This window comes from Macaca fascicularis, chromosome 4 (genome assembly GCF_037993035.2).
Source record: "Macaca fascicularis isolate 582-1 chromosome 4, T2T-MFA8v1.1".
Classification (NCBI taxonomy): domain Eukaryota; kingdom Metazoa; phylum Chordata; class Mammalia; order Primates; family Cercopithecidae; genus Macaca; species Macaca fascicularis.
Genome location: NC_088378.1, coordinates 92,131,975 through 92,148,454, shown reverse-complemented (window position 1 = coordinate 92,148,454; position 16,480 = coordinate 92,131,975). Strand labels below are relative to the sequence as shown.

The 16,480-nt window shown below is 36.8% G+C and overlaps 1 protein-coding gene across 19 annotated transcripts in view; it reads left to right on the top strand.

Moving 5' to 3' along the window:
* Nucleotides 1-16,480, top strand: part of DOP1A (DOP1 leucine zipper like protein A) — a 105,980-nt gene that overhangs the window by 867 nt on the left and 88,633 nt on the right. The window lies entirely within an intron of this gene.

The following is a 16,480-nucleotide window of genomic DNA, read 5'->3' as shown; positions in this document are numbered from 1 at the left end:
GACTCCAGCTAAAGCAGTCAAAAAAAAATGATAATTACCAAAAATGTAGGAAACTGTTTGTCTAACAAATAGGCCCTGAACTGTAGAAAGACAAAAATCTGTTTTGATGTTGTTGGCCATTGTCTGTGCAGACATAAGTTCTTACATTTTGATTTTGTTTCTGGGTATTAATATGGTCTACAGTGAATAACATATGTCAGCATTATGTACTAAGTAACTCACCACCTGATAGATAACAGTGATTTAGGTGGGCCGACTGAAGTTATGAGTAAATTAAAACCACGAGTAGTCTGAATGCTTTATTTTAGTGATTACTTTCGGCCAAAACTGATAACTAAATCATTCTCTGTAATTGTTAAGCAGTAGCAAATCTCCACGTGGGCTTGATTATTAGGGACCTAGTGCTGAAAGAAAGAACTAAAAACACCCAATTTAATACACAAACCAGAAAATGGGACACCATAGCCCAAATCTTTAAGGTACGTGCTGTCAGTTTAAATGTTTGATTGTATACATTCAAAGAAGTCCTATTTTGTAGTTAAAGTAACGGAGTGAGCTCTGGCCTAGGAATGAAGAGATTCGATTCAAGTCCTTTAATCTGCTACTAGCCAGGTGTGATCTCTGGGCTTCGGTTTTGTCATCGTTTAAGGAAATTTGAAAAGACCAGGGTTTTCCAAACTGGTATTTCCCCCAGAACAGTGTTCTAAAGCCATTTAATAGGCTTACTTCCCCCAAAGCAGTGTTCGTTGGCAATTAACTTGGGAGCACACTAGGTTAAGCTAGGTTAAACTTTTTTGCTTATAAAGGCAGGACTCTTCAAAACCTTTACTGTTATGCTGATACATGTAAATCTCCAGGTTATCCTAGCATTCCCAAACTTACCTGATCTATTTTCTCATGGCCAATTGGTTAACAACTCTTAGAATATAATTACATAGAATATAAATTTAAAAACTGCTGTACTTGAGCTGAGTCCTCTTCAACTGTAAAGGTCCATGCATTAGGCTTATTTTTTGGCTGTCATTTTAAGCTTTTTGGAGCATGAAGATCTAGTGGCAACTCACTTATATAAGAAAAGAATTATATTTATCTTAGTAAAATATAAGAATACAATTAAGTTCCCCTGAGTCTTAATGCTTTAATTACTGGCAGAAGAGTTACCGTATTCTGCTTTTGTTACTTTTTTTTTTTTTTAACTATAATTCATGTTTTGAATTTTATTTTATGGTGGAGTGGAGTTATTGATTTTATTCAAAATGGCATTTTAAAGTTCCAAAAAGTGAAGACTTGTTGATAATGGCATCACTTTTGCTATGATGATTTCTCCTTATAGTCATGAATTCCTAAAATGAAATTGTGGTAGAAGCCACCCAAAATGTGCTTACTGTGTAATAACTACATAATTTTAAGAGCTTATATCATGGAAAAGAGCTAAAGGCTAAAACACAAATTCTGAGACAGTTATTTCTAAATTGCTTTACAAACAGGATGTGTGCTGAACACAATCTTAAACTGTTTGGCTAAAGTCTGTTAAGTGTCACTAGTACCCAACCAGTGTGGATATTCTGTTCATTATTTGTTACTTTCTTAGCGGGAATGCTGTTAATGCACAGTTTTGCTTGGGGATAAGAGAGGTGGGAATAGAACATGTAATTTTAACAGATAAGTGTTATTTCAGGTAAATTATCTCCCTGAAATAAAACTATTAAGTAGAAATGTTAAGCTAATATTTTTTGTGTAATAGCTAACAGTTTTTATTGAGAATTATGTGAAAATACGATCCCTTTGTCTTTAATTGGCGGTTTCCCTTTTTCATTTATGGTATTTACTTCCTCCTCTCCAAGTTATCCAAGCCTTTAATCTCAATGACCTTTCATTGCATTGGTCAATGATACAGTATCAGATTTGTTAAGGAAAAATTTATATACACAGATGTACATTCATTTAAGTGTACATTTCAATAAGTTTTAGTAGATATATATGCACCCATGTAACTACCACCACAATCAAGATTTGGAAGATGCCACCACTCAAGCACATATTGTTATACTTTTACTCTCAGAATGTCCTCCTGTTTCTGAGTGTCTAAATTATACCTGTCTTTTAAGACCTAGCTCAAATGCCTATCCTGTGAACCTTTTTTTTGATTACCTCATTTTGAATTAATTTCCTCCTCTTCTGACTTTCCTGTTCACATTTTTTTTTTTTAACATTCTTCTCCGTTCTTTCTGGTGGCTAACCCAGTGGCGAACGTATAGCCGACACTTATTTGTTGACCAAATGGATTAATGTAGTATTTCCTAAACTTCAGTCGTTGTGATATCATCTTCAGAATTTTGGCCATATCTTCCTGTTTGGTATACTTCCTGTTTGTTTATTAATATTTATATCAATGTGATTATTAAAGTAATATTTTAAAGGAAGCTTGAAATTACTATGAGTAAAAAGCAGGTGGCACTTATCATAAACAGAAGGTGGACATATACATAAAAATAATGAAAATCAAAGTGTTCTTAATTTCTAGCTAGAAACTATTGCCTGCAGGAGGCTCTAAGCCTCAACTTGCCCTTTGTTTAAAAGTGAGATTGGCAAGAATTTCAGTGGTGTTAACATCTTGGCACCAAACTGAGACTTTCTTCTTGACACAGTCAGAGGAACTGAAAGAGAATGAAGAGGAAATAACCTCTTTTTTTTTTTTTTTTTTTTTTTTAAATGAAATGGAGTCTCGCTCCGTCACCCAGGCTGGAGTGCAGTGGAGTGATCTCAGCTCACTGCAACCTCTGCCTCCCGGATTCAAGCTATTCTCCTGCCTCAGCCTCCTGATTACCTGGGATTACAGGCACCCACCATCACACCGGACTAATTTTTGTATTTTTACTAGGGACAGGGTTTCACCATATTGGTCAGGCTGGTGTGAAACTCCTGACCTCAGGTGATCCACTCGCCTCTGCCTCTCAAAATGCTGTGATTATAGGCGTGAGCCACCATGCCTGGCCCCTTCTCGTTTAATTCAGTGTCACTTAGCTCTGCCCTCAGATCTAATAAAATCATCTCACATCTCTCCAGTTGGTGGCCCAAATTTTTGTAGATACTAAGTTAATCAGTGCTTGAAAATTCCTTAGAATTTTACCTGTGCAGTAATTGAGAAACAAAGCCTTAATTGTAAATTAAAAAGTGTACTACAGTTACCTAAAAAAATAGTAAAAAAGAGAGTTACTTTAAACAGTAGAAAGATAATATTCTTGAATCAGATATATGTCTTTATTTTTTCAGAAATGTTCTGAATGTTACTGATGTTACCTCTTATTAGGGTACATTAGCCTTAAGATAAACATTTGAATCTAAAATCTAAATCTGAAAACAAGTGGGAACCTGTTATGTGACAAAGTGATTCAGGAGTGATGAAATGTTAATATAATGTTTATCTGGCGAAGCTCCTGTATGAGTAGATGAGGTAATAAAGTTAAAATAATCTCCTATCTCCTTTAGTTTTTTCTCTCGTCGCTTAAGTTTTATATAGCTATATTTTTATATTTTAATCCTGCCAAAGACATTTCTAGACTTTTTCCTTCTGAGATGACACCTTCTACTCCTGTGGAAGGAGTTTCATATGAACAGATTGGAAAATAAATTCCCTGCTCTTATTTTGTAAAATATATCTTGTATTTAAAGTTACTGTATTTATTTATAGGCATATATCCATATCGTGAGCCTAAAGTTTGCTGTTATTTTGTGTTCATGAACGAAGAGCTTGGGTAAATAGACCCTTTCATTTGGTGTTAACTGTTTCCAAAAAAAAAAAAAATTAACCTAAGTGGTGATAAGTTCATCAGTACACACAATCATTTGCTACTCACCAAAAGGTCAGGTTCCTGGGTTTGGGTTTTGGTTTTGAGACGGGGCTCTGTAGTCCAGGCTGGAGTGAGATTCCTGTTAATCTAAGGTTCTGGGGTACAGCCTCAAAAATTGGAAGGAAAGAGCCATCTTGGATGCATAGCCTTTGTTTCACAAACAAGTGGTTTCTTTCCTCCTTCTCTACAGTAAGAAAAAGGGAGCAGTATAGGTAAACTGTCATCATTTGGAAGTGACAGCTGACTGTAATCAGAAAATCATAAAAACACTGCAATGTTAGTCCTTTGAATTATACAGGTAAATAGCCCTACATTTTTCAGTTGCTTTTGATTGTGCTATTATATTATGACAAGTTACTGTAAATTATCAGCTACCTGAAACCTTTTAGAATATGTTATTTTTATCAAATATTCTAGATAGCTAGAATTTTCTTATATACCCCAAATGCTATCACAGAGCACTGATTATGCTTTTTGCTTACGTTCAGCATGATGCAGCTGGCACAGTGGCTTTTCCATACATGCTTAACAGTTTAAAAATTTCCTGGAGAGGTTTTTCTCCTGCTGGCATGTGAAAAAATAGAACATAGTACAGTACTTGCTTTAAAGTTAGTCTCTGACATTTTGGAAGAAATATGTGTTTGAATGACTTCCTTATTATATACAGCATTACCACCAATTAGCAGTTCATTTTTTTTTTCTTTTGAGACAGAGTCTCACTCTTTTGCCCAGGCTGGAGTGCAGTGGTGTGATCTCAGCTCACTACAACCTCCACCTCCTGGGTTCAAGTGATTCTCCTGCGTCAGCCTCCCAAGTAGCTGGGACTACGGGAGCGGGCCACCACGCCCGGCTAATTTTTATTGTATTTTTAAAATAGAAACGGGGTTTTGCCATGTTGGCCAGGCTGGTCTCTATCTCCTGACCTCAGGTGATCCGCCTCCATTGGCCTCCCAAAGTGCTGGGATTACAGGTGTGAGCCACCGCACCTGGCCAGCAGTTCACTTTTGAGCCTGAATGTGGGGTTCCAGAAACAAAATATGGCCTCTGACATTTTTTGGAAGGCTGTCCTCAAAGCACTGTTCTCCAAACCTACCTGATTCCATAACTTGAGGCTGCCAATTAGTTTTATGTAATCTGATAACTTTCATTATGTTTTAAGTTATAGGGATTGTGATTGAAAAAAGGAAAATATTATTTGGGAATAAACTTTTGTTATTACTACATGCCAAATTATCTCAAAATGTAGTGATTTAAAATAGTATCTCACACAATTTTTGTCAGAGGGGATAGGGAAGTTATTTGGCTTGAGTTCTGACTTGAGTTTTTTATGAGGTTGCAGTCTGATTGCAGTTGGAGAACCCACTTCCAAAGTGGCTCACTCAGGACTGGCCAGGCAAGTTGTTTCTGGCTTTTAGAGGAAAGACGCAGTTCCTCCCCATGTGGGCCTCTTCACAGGGCTGCTTGAGTGTCCCTATGACATAGAGGCCAACTTGCCCAAGAATAAGTGATTCTAGAGACATCAAAGTGGGAGCTACAGTGTCTATTATGGCCTTTTATTTCTGCAGTGTTCTATTGATTATTCTCACAGGCCAGCAGTAATTCCATGTGATAAGGAATTGCACAACAGCATGAATATCAGGAAGTGAGGATCATTGAAACCCATGTTAGAAGCTGGTATGTAAATATGTATCTAAATCATAAACAGTACCTATTTACTCAATATGCAGTATATGTACAGCTCATTATGATTTTGGAAAGAATGTTCAAAGATGAACTTAAAATGCCACTTGAAAATTAATGTGCCAAACAAATCAAGCACTTTTACAAAATTCTTAGGCTCCATGGTCCTTTGGGAGGGGGGTATGATTCTGAGTTGAGATGTAGCACCTAAGATACAGATTTTATTTATTTATTTTTTGTTATTTATTATGAGATGAAAGGAGGAAACCCCACATTTTACAGAGTTGCTATTTCATGTTCTTCAGGGACATTATTCATTCACCCTTTATTACCATAAACGGGGCATAATTCACATGATTTTAAAAGTATAAGGAAGTATACAGATAGTCCCCAAATCATGGTAGTTTGACTTTAGGATTTTTCAACTTTACACTGGTGCAAAAATGATACACATCCAGTAAAAACTGGACTTCTAGTGTCCATACAACCATTTTGATTTCTTCTGTTATAGTTTTTAATAAATTACATGAGCTATTCAACACTTTATTATAAAAGATGCTTTATATTGGGTGATTTTTGCCCAACTGTAGGCTAATATAGATGCTCTGAGCACATTTAAGGTAGGCTAGGCTAAGCAATGATGTAAATAATGGTGCATCAACGTGAATATACTTAACACTACTGAACTGTACGCTCAGTGGTTAAGATAGTAAATTTTGGCCAGGCTCAGTGGCTCATTTTTATAATCCCAACACTTTGGAAGGCCAAGGCCAGAGGATTGCTTGAGCCCAGCAATGTTAAATGAAATGTTAAATACATTTTCACTATTGGTATTTTCAACTTAGGATGAGTTTATGTGGATATAAGCCATAAATCAAGGAACATCTGTACAATGAAAAGACTCCCTCTCCTGGGCCCTCATCCATCCAGTTATCATCTGTCTCCTAGGCAGTAATGTTTAGTTTCGTTGTCTGTTCCTTCAGATATATATTGTACGTATGCAAATTCATATATATTTTCCATCTTTTAATATAAATGGTAGCATATTATAAACACTATTCTGTACCTTGCTTCTTTTAGTTAATCTCTCTTAGCACTTTAAAAATCAGTGTATAGAATTAGTTCATTATTTTTACCAACTGAGAATATTCTATTGTCATTCTTTTTTTTATTATTATTATTCTTTAAGTTCTAGGGTACATGTGCACAACGTGCAGGTTTGTTACATATGTATACATGTGCCATGTTGGTGTGCTGCACCCATTAACTCGTCATTTACGTTAGGTATATCTCCTACTGCTATCTCTCCCCGCTCCCCGCTCCCCACAATAGGCCCCAGTGTGTGATGTTCCCCTGTGTCCAAGTGATCTCATTGTTCAATTCCCACCTATGAGTGAGAACATGCCGTGTTTGGTTTTCTGTTCTTGGAATAGTTTGCTGAGAATGATGGTTTCCAGCTGCATCCATGTCCCTACAAAGGACATGAACTAATCCTTTTTTATGGCTGTGTAGTATTCCGTGGTGTATGTGTGCCACACTGTCTTAATCCAGTCTGTCAGTGGTGGACATTTGGGTTGATTCCAAGTCTTTGCAGTTGTGAATAGTGCTGCAATAAACATATGTGTGCATGTGTCTTTATAGTATTATTTTGAGATACATTCTGTCAATACCGAATTTATTGAGAGTTTTTAGCATGAAGGGCTGTTGAATTTTGTCAAAGGCCTTTTCTGCATCTATTGAGATAATCATGTGGTTTTTGTCTTTGGTTCTGTTTATATGCTGGATTACGTTTGTTGATTTGCATATGTTGAACCAGCCTTGCATCCCAGGGATGAAGCCCACTTGATCATGGTGGATAAGTTTTTTGATGTGCTACTGGGTTTGGTTTGCCAGTAGTTTATTGAGGATTTTTGCATCAATGTACATCAGGGATATTGGTCTAAAATTCTCTTTTTTTTGTTGTGTCTCTGCCAGGCTTTGGTATCAGGATGATGTTGGTCTCATAAAATGAGTTAGGGAGGATTCCCTCTTTTTCTGTTGATTGGAATAATTTCAGAAGGAATGGTACCAGCTCCTCCTTGTACCTCTGGTAGAATTCTGCTGTGAATCCATCTGGTCCTGGACTTTTTTTGGTTGGTAGGCTATTAATTATTGCCTCAATTTCAGAGCCTGCTGTTGGTCTATTCAGGGATTCAGTTTCTTCCTGGTTTAGTCTTGGGAGAGTGTAAGAGTCCAGGAAATTATTCATTTCTTCTAGGTTTTCTAGTTTATTTGCGTAGAGGTGTTTATAGTATTCTCTGATGGTAGTTTGTATTTCTGTGGGGTTGGTGGTGATATCCCCTTTATCATTTTTTATTGCGTCTGTTTGATTCTTCTCTTTTCTTCTTTGTTAGTCTTGCTAGTGGTCTATCAATTTTGTTGATCTTTTCAAAAAACCAGCTCCTGGATTCATTGATTTTTTGGAGGGTTTTTTGTGTCTCTATCTCCTTCAGTTCTGCTCTGATCTTAGTTATTTCTTGCCTTCTGCTAGCTTTTGAATGTGTTTGCTCTTGCTTCTCTAGTTCTTTTAATTGCGATGTTAGAGTGTCAATTTTAGATCTTCCTGCTTTCTCTTGTGGGCATTTAGTGCTCTAAATTTCCCTCTACACACTGCTTTAAATGTGTCCCAGAGATTCTGGTATGTTGTATCTTTGTTCTCATTGGTTTCAAAGAACATCTTTATTTCTGCTTTCATTTCATTATGTACCCAGTAGTCATTCAGGAGCAAGTTGTTCAGTTTCCATGTAGTTGAGCAGTTTTGATTGAGTTTCTTAGTCCTGAGTTCTAGTTTGATTGCACTGTGGTCTGAGAGACAGTTTGTTATAATTTCTGTTCTGTTACATTTGCTGAGGAGTGCTTTACTTCCAACTATGTGGTCAATTTTGGAATAAGTGCAATGTGGTGCTGAGAAGAATGTATATTCTGTTGATTTGGGGTGGAGAGTTCTGTAGATGTCTATTAGGTCCGCTTGGTGCAGAGTTCAGTTCAATTCCTGGATATCCTTGTTAACTTTCTATCTCATTGATCTGTCTAATGTTGAAGTGGGGTGTTAAAGTCTCTCATTATTATTGTATGGGAGTCTAAGTCTCTTTGTAAGTCTCTAAGGACTTGCTTTATGAATCTGGGTGCTCCTGTATTGAGTGCATATATATTTAGGATAGTTGGCTCTTCCTCATAAATTGATCCCTTTACCATTATGTAATGGCCTTCTTTGTCTCTTGATCTTTGATGGTTTAAAATCTGTTTTATCAGAGACTAGGATTGCAACCCCTGCTTTTTTTTGTTCTCCATTTGCTTGGTAGATCTTCCTCCATCCCTTTATTTTGAGCTTATGTATGTCTCTGCATGTGAGATGGGTCTCCTGAATACAGCAAACTGATGGGTCTTGACTCTTTATCCAATTTGCCAGTCTATGTATTTTACTTGTACGATTTAGTCCGTTTACATTTAAGGTTAATATTGTTATGTGTGAACTTGATCCTGTCATTATGATATTAACTGGTTATTTTGCTCGTTAGTTGATGCAGTTTCTTCCTAGCCTAAATGGTCTTTACAGTTTGCCATGCTTTTGCAGTGGCTGGTACCGGTTGTTCCTTTCCATGTTTAGTGCTTCCTTCAGGATCTCTTGTAGGGCAGGCCTGGTGGTGACAAAGTCTCCAGGCATTTGCTTGTCTGTAAAGGATTTTATTTCTCCTTCACTGATGAAACTTAGTTTGGCTGAATATGAAATTCTGGATTGAAAATTCTTTTATGAATGTTGAATATCGGCCCCCAGTCTCTTCTGGCTTGTAGAGTTTCTGCCGAGAGATCTGCTGTTAGTCTGACGGGCTTCCCTTTGTGGGTAACCCGACCTTTCTCTCTGGTTGCCCCTAACATTTTTTCCTTCATTTCAGCTTTGGTTAATCTGATAATTATGTGTCTTGGAGTTGCTCTTCTCGAGGAGTATCTTTGTGGCGGTCTCTGTATGTCCTGAATTTGAATGTTGGCCTGCCTTACTAGGTTGGGGAAGTTCTCCTGGATGATATCCTGGAGAGTGTTTTCCAACTTGATTCCATTTTCCCCATCACTTTCAGGCACACCAATCAGATGTAGATTTGGTCTTTTCACATAATTCCATATTTCTTGGAGGCTTTGTTCATTTCTTTTTACTGTTTTTTCTCTACACTTCTCTTCTCACTTCATTTCATTCATTTGATCTTTAGTCACTGATACTCTTTCTTCCAGTTGATCGAGTCGGTTACTGAAGCTTGTACATTTGTCACGTAGTTCTCGTGTCATGGTTTTCATCTCTGTCAGTTCTTTTAAGGTCTTCTTTGCATTGATTATTCTAGTTATCCATTCATCCATTCTTTTTTCAAGGTTTTTAGTTTCTTTTCGCTGATTACGTAGTTCCTCCTTTAGCTCTGAGAAGTTTGATCTACTGAAGTCTTCTTCTCTCACCTTGTCAAAGTCATTCGCCATCCAGCTTTAGTTCCATTGCTGGCGATGAGCTGCATTCCTTTGAAGGGGGAGATGAGCTCTGATTTTTTTGAATTTCCAGCTTTTCTGCCCTGCTTTTTCCCCATCTTTGTGGTTTTATCTGCCTTTGGTCTTTGATGATGGTGACGTATTGATGGGATTTTGGTGTGGGTGTCCTTTCTGTTTGCTAGTTTTCCTTGTAACAGTCAGGACCCTCAGCTGCAGATCTGTTGGAGTTTGCTTGAGGTCCACTCCAGACCGTGTTTGCCTGGGTATTAGCCACGGAGGCTGCAGAAGATAGAATACAGCAAGTGTTGCTGTCTGATTCTTGCTCTGGAACCTTCATCTCAGGGCTGTACCCCACCATGTGAAGTGTGAGGTGTTGGTCTGCACCTCGGTTGAAAATTTAGAAGTCACCCGTCTTCTGTGTCACTCATGCTGGGAACTGGAGGCTGGAGCTGTTCCTATTCGGCCATCTTGGGCGCCCCCCTCGTCATTCAATTTTTATAATGTTTATTGACTATTTACCGTGGGTCAGGCATTTTTCTAGGAGCTGGAGATTTGACAGCTAAAATGACAGATGAGGTCTCTCTATTATAGGGATTACCACCCCTGGAGTCACAGTTTAGTTGCAATAAAGCAAGTTGAGTTCTATGATAGAGGAAGTATAGTGTGTAGTGGTAGTTCACAGGAAGGAGGTGTGTATGTGAGTGTTATGGGGATGGTGTAATGGTCCCGGAAGACTTCCCAAAAGGGATAAAATCTGAGACCTGAAGGATAAGTAGGTTCTTGTCAGGTCAAGTTAGGATTTAATGTTTCAGACAGAAGGAATAAAAGAGTGGCTCTCAAAAAATGCATTTAAAAATTATTACAAAGCTATAGTAATCAAAATAGTGTGGTACTGGCAGAAGACAGACATATAGATCAATGAAATTGAATGGAAAGCCCCAAAATAAACACTAATTTATATGGTCCAACAGTGTTTGACAGGGGTGCCAAGACGACTCAGTCAGGAAAGGACAGCCTCTTCACCAGATAGTGTTGGGAAAACTGATAACCCCATGTCAAAAAATGAAGCTATATATCTTATACCATACACAAAGATTGACACAAAATGGATTAAAGATCTAAAGATAAGACCTAAAACTTTAAAGCTCCTAGGAGAAAAGCTTTATGACATTGAGTTTGGCAATTTCTTGGATATGACAACAAAAGCACAGACAATAAAAGCAAAAATAAAAAATAGAATTGTATTAATCTTAAAACTTTTTGTGCCTCAGAGAATACAAGAGAGTGAAAAAGCAAACTATGGAAAGGGAGAAAATATTTGTAAGTCATGTGTTTGATAAGAGGCTAATACCCAGTATATAAAGAGCTACTCTTACAGTTCAATAACAACAAAAGAATAACTGAATTTTAAAATGGGCCAAAGACTTAAATAGACATTTTTCCAAAGATGATATATAAATGGCCAGCAAATATATGAAAAGATGTTGAGGCTGGGTGTGGTGGCTCATGCCTGTAATCCCAGCACTTTGAGAGGCCCAGGCAGGCGGATCATGAGGTCAAGAGATTGAGACCATCCTGGCCAACATGGTGAAACCCCGTCTCTACTAAAATACAAAAAATTAGCCGGGCGTGGTGGTGCACGCCTGTAGTCCCAGCTACTCAGGAAGCTGAGGCAAGGGAATTGCTTGGATCCAGGAGGTGAAGGTTGCAGTTGAGCCAAGATCGCACCACTGCACTCCAGCCTGGTGACAGAGCAAGACTCCATCTCAAAAGGAAAAAAAAAGAAGTTGAAGATCACTAATCATTAGATAAATGCAAATCAAAACCACAAGGAGATACCTAACCTTACACCCATTAAGATGGCTACTATTTAAAAAAAAAAAAAAAGTTTTGACAAGGATGTAGGGAAATTAGAAACTTGTTGGGCACTGTTGGTAGGAATGTAAAATGGTTCAGCCCCTGTGGAACACGGTATGGCCATTCCTCAAAAAAAGTTTAAAAATTACTCTGTAAATTCAGCAATCCCACTTTTGGATATATCCAAAAGAACTGAAAGCAGGATCTTGAAGAGGAATTTGCACACCCATGTTGATAGCAGCACTATTCGTGATAATCAAGAGGTAGAAACAACCTAAGTGTGCATCTATGGTTTAATGGATAAACAAAATACAGTATCTACATACAATGAAATATTACTGAGCCTTAAGAAAGGAAATTCTGACACGTGCTACAACGTGGATGAATCTCGAGGATATTATGCTAAGTGAAATAAGCCAGTCATAATAAAAAGACCCATACTATATGGTTCCCCTTACATGAGGTATCTAAAGTAGTCAAATTCGTAAAAACAGGAAATAGAATTGTTGCTTAATGGATATAGAGTTGCAGTTTGCAAGATGAAAAGTTCTGGAGATTGGTTGCACAACATGAATGTACTTAACACTACTGAACTATACACTCAGTGGTTAAGATGGTAAATTTTGCCCAGGCTCAGTGACTCATTCCTGTAATCCCAACACTTTTGGGAGGCCAAGGCCAGAGGATTGCTTGAGCCCAGTTGTTCAAAACTAGCGTGGACAACATAGCAAGACCCCTTTAAAAAAAGATGGTAAATGTTATATGCTTTAAAAAAAATTAAAAAGGACTATAGGCTGAGCGCAGTGGCTGATGCCTGTAATCAGCACTTTGGGAGGCCAGGGCAGGAGTATCATTTGAGGCCACAAGTTCAAGACCAACCTGGGCAAGAAAATAAGACCCTGTCTACAAAAAAAAAAATTTTTTTAATTAGCTAGGCATGTTGGCACCCACCTGTAATCCTGGCTACTCAGGAGGCTAAGGCAGGAAGATTGTTTGAGCCCAGGAGTTAGAGACTTCAGTGAGCCATGATTGTGCCACTGCTTTCCAGACTGGGTGATAGAATGAGACCTTGTCTCAAAAAAATAAAAAGGACTTTAAACTTTTAGAAACATGAAGCGTATGTACATTTTTTACATTTTATACTGTCATGTAAGCCATGTTTCTAAATCAGCGGTGTCCAAACTTTTGGCTTCCCTGGGCCACATTGGAAGAATTGTCTTGGGCCACACATAAAATACACTAACGCTTAACTATAGCTGATAAGCTAAAAAAGTTCACGGATAAATCTCATAATGTTTTAAGAAAGTTTACGAATTTCTTGGGCCACATTCAAAACTGTTCTGGGCTGTGGGTTGGACAAGCTTATTCTGAATATTGAAAAAGATACTGATTTAAAAATTAGGCAGGTCAAAGGGGTTGAGGCATAGCATTTTGAGTTTGAGTATAATTTAATAGAAAATTAAATTCTATCCACAAAATTAATAACATACGTAAAGGCATTGAGATGGGAGGGAGCAAGTCTTGAACAGTGGGCAACTGCCTAGGTTTTGCTTAGCTGGGACAGACGTGTGAATAAGATTGAAGAAATGGGTCTACTTTATGAAGACTTTAATTATATGGCTAAGAGCTTGGATTTCATGTCTAAGAAAATGAATGTCACAATTATAGCAATAATAAGAGCACTTCTTATGTGCTAAGTTAACACTGAGCTAAAGTGCTTTCCAGGGATTATCAAATGTACTTTTCTGAGCTTCAGCAGGGAACATGTTCCACCTGCTTTTTCCTGTGTACAATTAATTGGCTCTTGGAGAAGGTGAAGGTAGTGAAAATAGGTTGTTGACATAATTCAGATATAAAATCGGAGGCGTGAATAAAAAAAAGACCATTCTGAAAATTGCACATTTGTAGACTTTATTAAAACTACTCCAAAATGAAATTGCACAAGTACAAACTTGTGTAATTAGGAAGATGATGTGCTGTTGACAGTAATGAAGGATAAAAAGGAAATTCAGAAAATTATAGCAGTGCTTGACAGACTTTTCAGCATTTCTTGTATTGGAGTGATTCTAACAACAGAGGTACTATGAAATGGAAAGTGAGGAGAGGTGTAGTAACAGTTTATGGTTTATCAGTATTTTGGAGGGTGCCTATTTTTTTGTAGAGATTCTGAATAAAGGTTTTACAATAATTAAGCAATACCTTATTTTGGTTCTCATTCTATTACGTGCTTCAGAATCTACAAAAATATCTGGAGTTAATTCTCTCTTACAGAGTTAACACCTCAGCAAAGTTATTTTGTTCTTTCATGATGAGCATTATTAATATTTTTGTTTTGTTATCTTAACCTTAAGACGTGAGAGGGGATGAACACTGAAGGGTTACAGGAGCTGGGGGAAGGTCTGCTGTATGCTGTACTCCATTTTTCTCTGCAAAGTATCTTGATATCCTCAAAATTAATTCTAGTTTTCTTTCCTTTGCCCATCAAGGGAGTTAACCCTTGTTCAAGGCTACTGTCTGTCACCATTCTTTCATAGATTTTAGAAACTGATGTGTACATATACATGCATGGTCTGTGTTCAGCATGAACCATTTTTTTAAAAGGCATCTTTAAATAAAAGTACTCAGCTAAAGTGTTGGTGACTTCCTATGTAATATTTTGATCTTATCCTTTAAATACATAGGCATGATTGAATTTGCATCTCAGTGAATTTTTGCATGTGTGCTTTTTCTTATGATTTTACTTTTGGAACGGTCTTAATAAAATGTGCAAATAAAAAATAAATGTTAAAATTCCATGGGATTTTTTTTAATGGGAAAATTTTTTTTCTACTGGCTGTGATTAAAATTTGTTTACAGATACTTAGTTAAATTGGAACACACTAGGAAGTATAGAAAAATGTTTGGGTAGTATGTATAGTATGGCATTGTTATGTTAACTTATGTAAAAACCAGTCTTTATTTTAAAATCCAACTCTACAAGTTAATAGCATACTATTTATTTTTTAAATGCTGAAAACATTGTTAAATTACTAATTTTTAAATAGATTTTATTTTGCAAATGATTTGATTAACTTAATATGGGTTTAATTATGCTATAAAAATTATTTTTGCTTATTTTACTATATTTCTAGTAGTTTTAGCATATGTAAAAGCTTAAGCAAAATTATTGTCAGTCATTATTAAATGAAGAATGATAGCTACAAATAAAGATACTTTGAGAAAGATACTTTCTGATGAAAAGTGATGTTTCAAATAAGCTGGAAAAACACGGTGGGATAGTTAACAGTTATTCCTCATCTCGTGTTTCACCTCCCTAATCATTCTGAATAGCAATGCATTCATTTTTATCATTATTCTCATGTCTTACCTTCTGCTATATATAAAAAATAAGCCATGTTTTCTTGCTGCTTCCAAACTATTAATAAAAGCAAAACAGAATGTGTTCAATCTAGATAATTTGGATGTTCTTTAAGTGTACTATTTTGATATTTACTCTTAGGCTGATTTTTTTCCCTTGCCATCTAAAATGTTTGTTTCATTTTCCCCTACCCAATCAATGTATACACAGGTAAATCAAACGTTTTAATGTTAAGAAAAACGAAACATTAGAAAGATATGTTTGAAAAAAGCAGGTACATCCTAAAAGCAAAATTTAGTTGTTTGGAATTCTGTTTTAGATTATCCACACAACTACTTCTTTCTATAGATATGGTTAATACAATGATAAATGACTAAACCAGAATATTAAACTATCAGTGACGTTCACAGGTTTCATCAAAATAAGGGAAACTTCTTGGATATATTTGTTTTCTGAACTATCGTTTTGTCCCCTCATAACTAATAACTCTCAGGAATTATATCTCCCTTTGCCAAGAGAAAAAAACCTGTCTTTAGTAGGTCCTATAAAGCATCCCTAGGTGCTTAATAATAGAATTTGTGCACTAAATCTTACTCCTAGTCCAACAAGAATCTTGTCATCAGCCCTGGACATCCTAAATTTGGAGACAGCCACATCTGTAATACTGTTTTAGGATGTGTAACCCAACCTGCAGTACCTCTCTAGTATTTCATCCCACATCAGAGCATTTTTGCCTCTTAGGAATTATTTTCTAGGGAGGAATAGATTCTTGTCTTCTATGTTCTGTATATAGTTCCCCTTGTATATAGTTCCACCATGGCCATTTATTGAATTTAAATCCCTGTTTTATAATGTCTGTGTCACCCAAAACAATCTATAGATTCAATACAATTCCTATCAAAATACCGGTGACATTCTTCACAGAAATAGAAAAAAGGAAATCCTAAAATTCATGTGGAACCACAGAAGACCCCAAATAACCAAAGTCATCTTGAACAAAAAACAAAGCTGGAGGTGTCATACTACCTGACTTCATAATATACTACAAAGCTATTGTAACCAAAATAACATGGAACTGGCATAAGAACAGACACATTGACTAATGGAACAGAATAGAGAGCCCAGAAATAATTCCACACATTTACAAACAACTGTTTGTTTGTTTTTTGAGACAGAGTCTCGCTCTGTTGCCCAGGCTGGGGTGCAGTGGTGTGATCTCACCTCACTG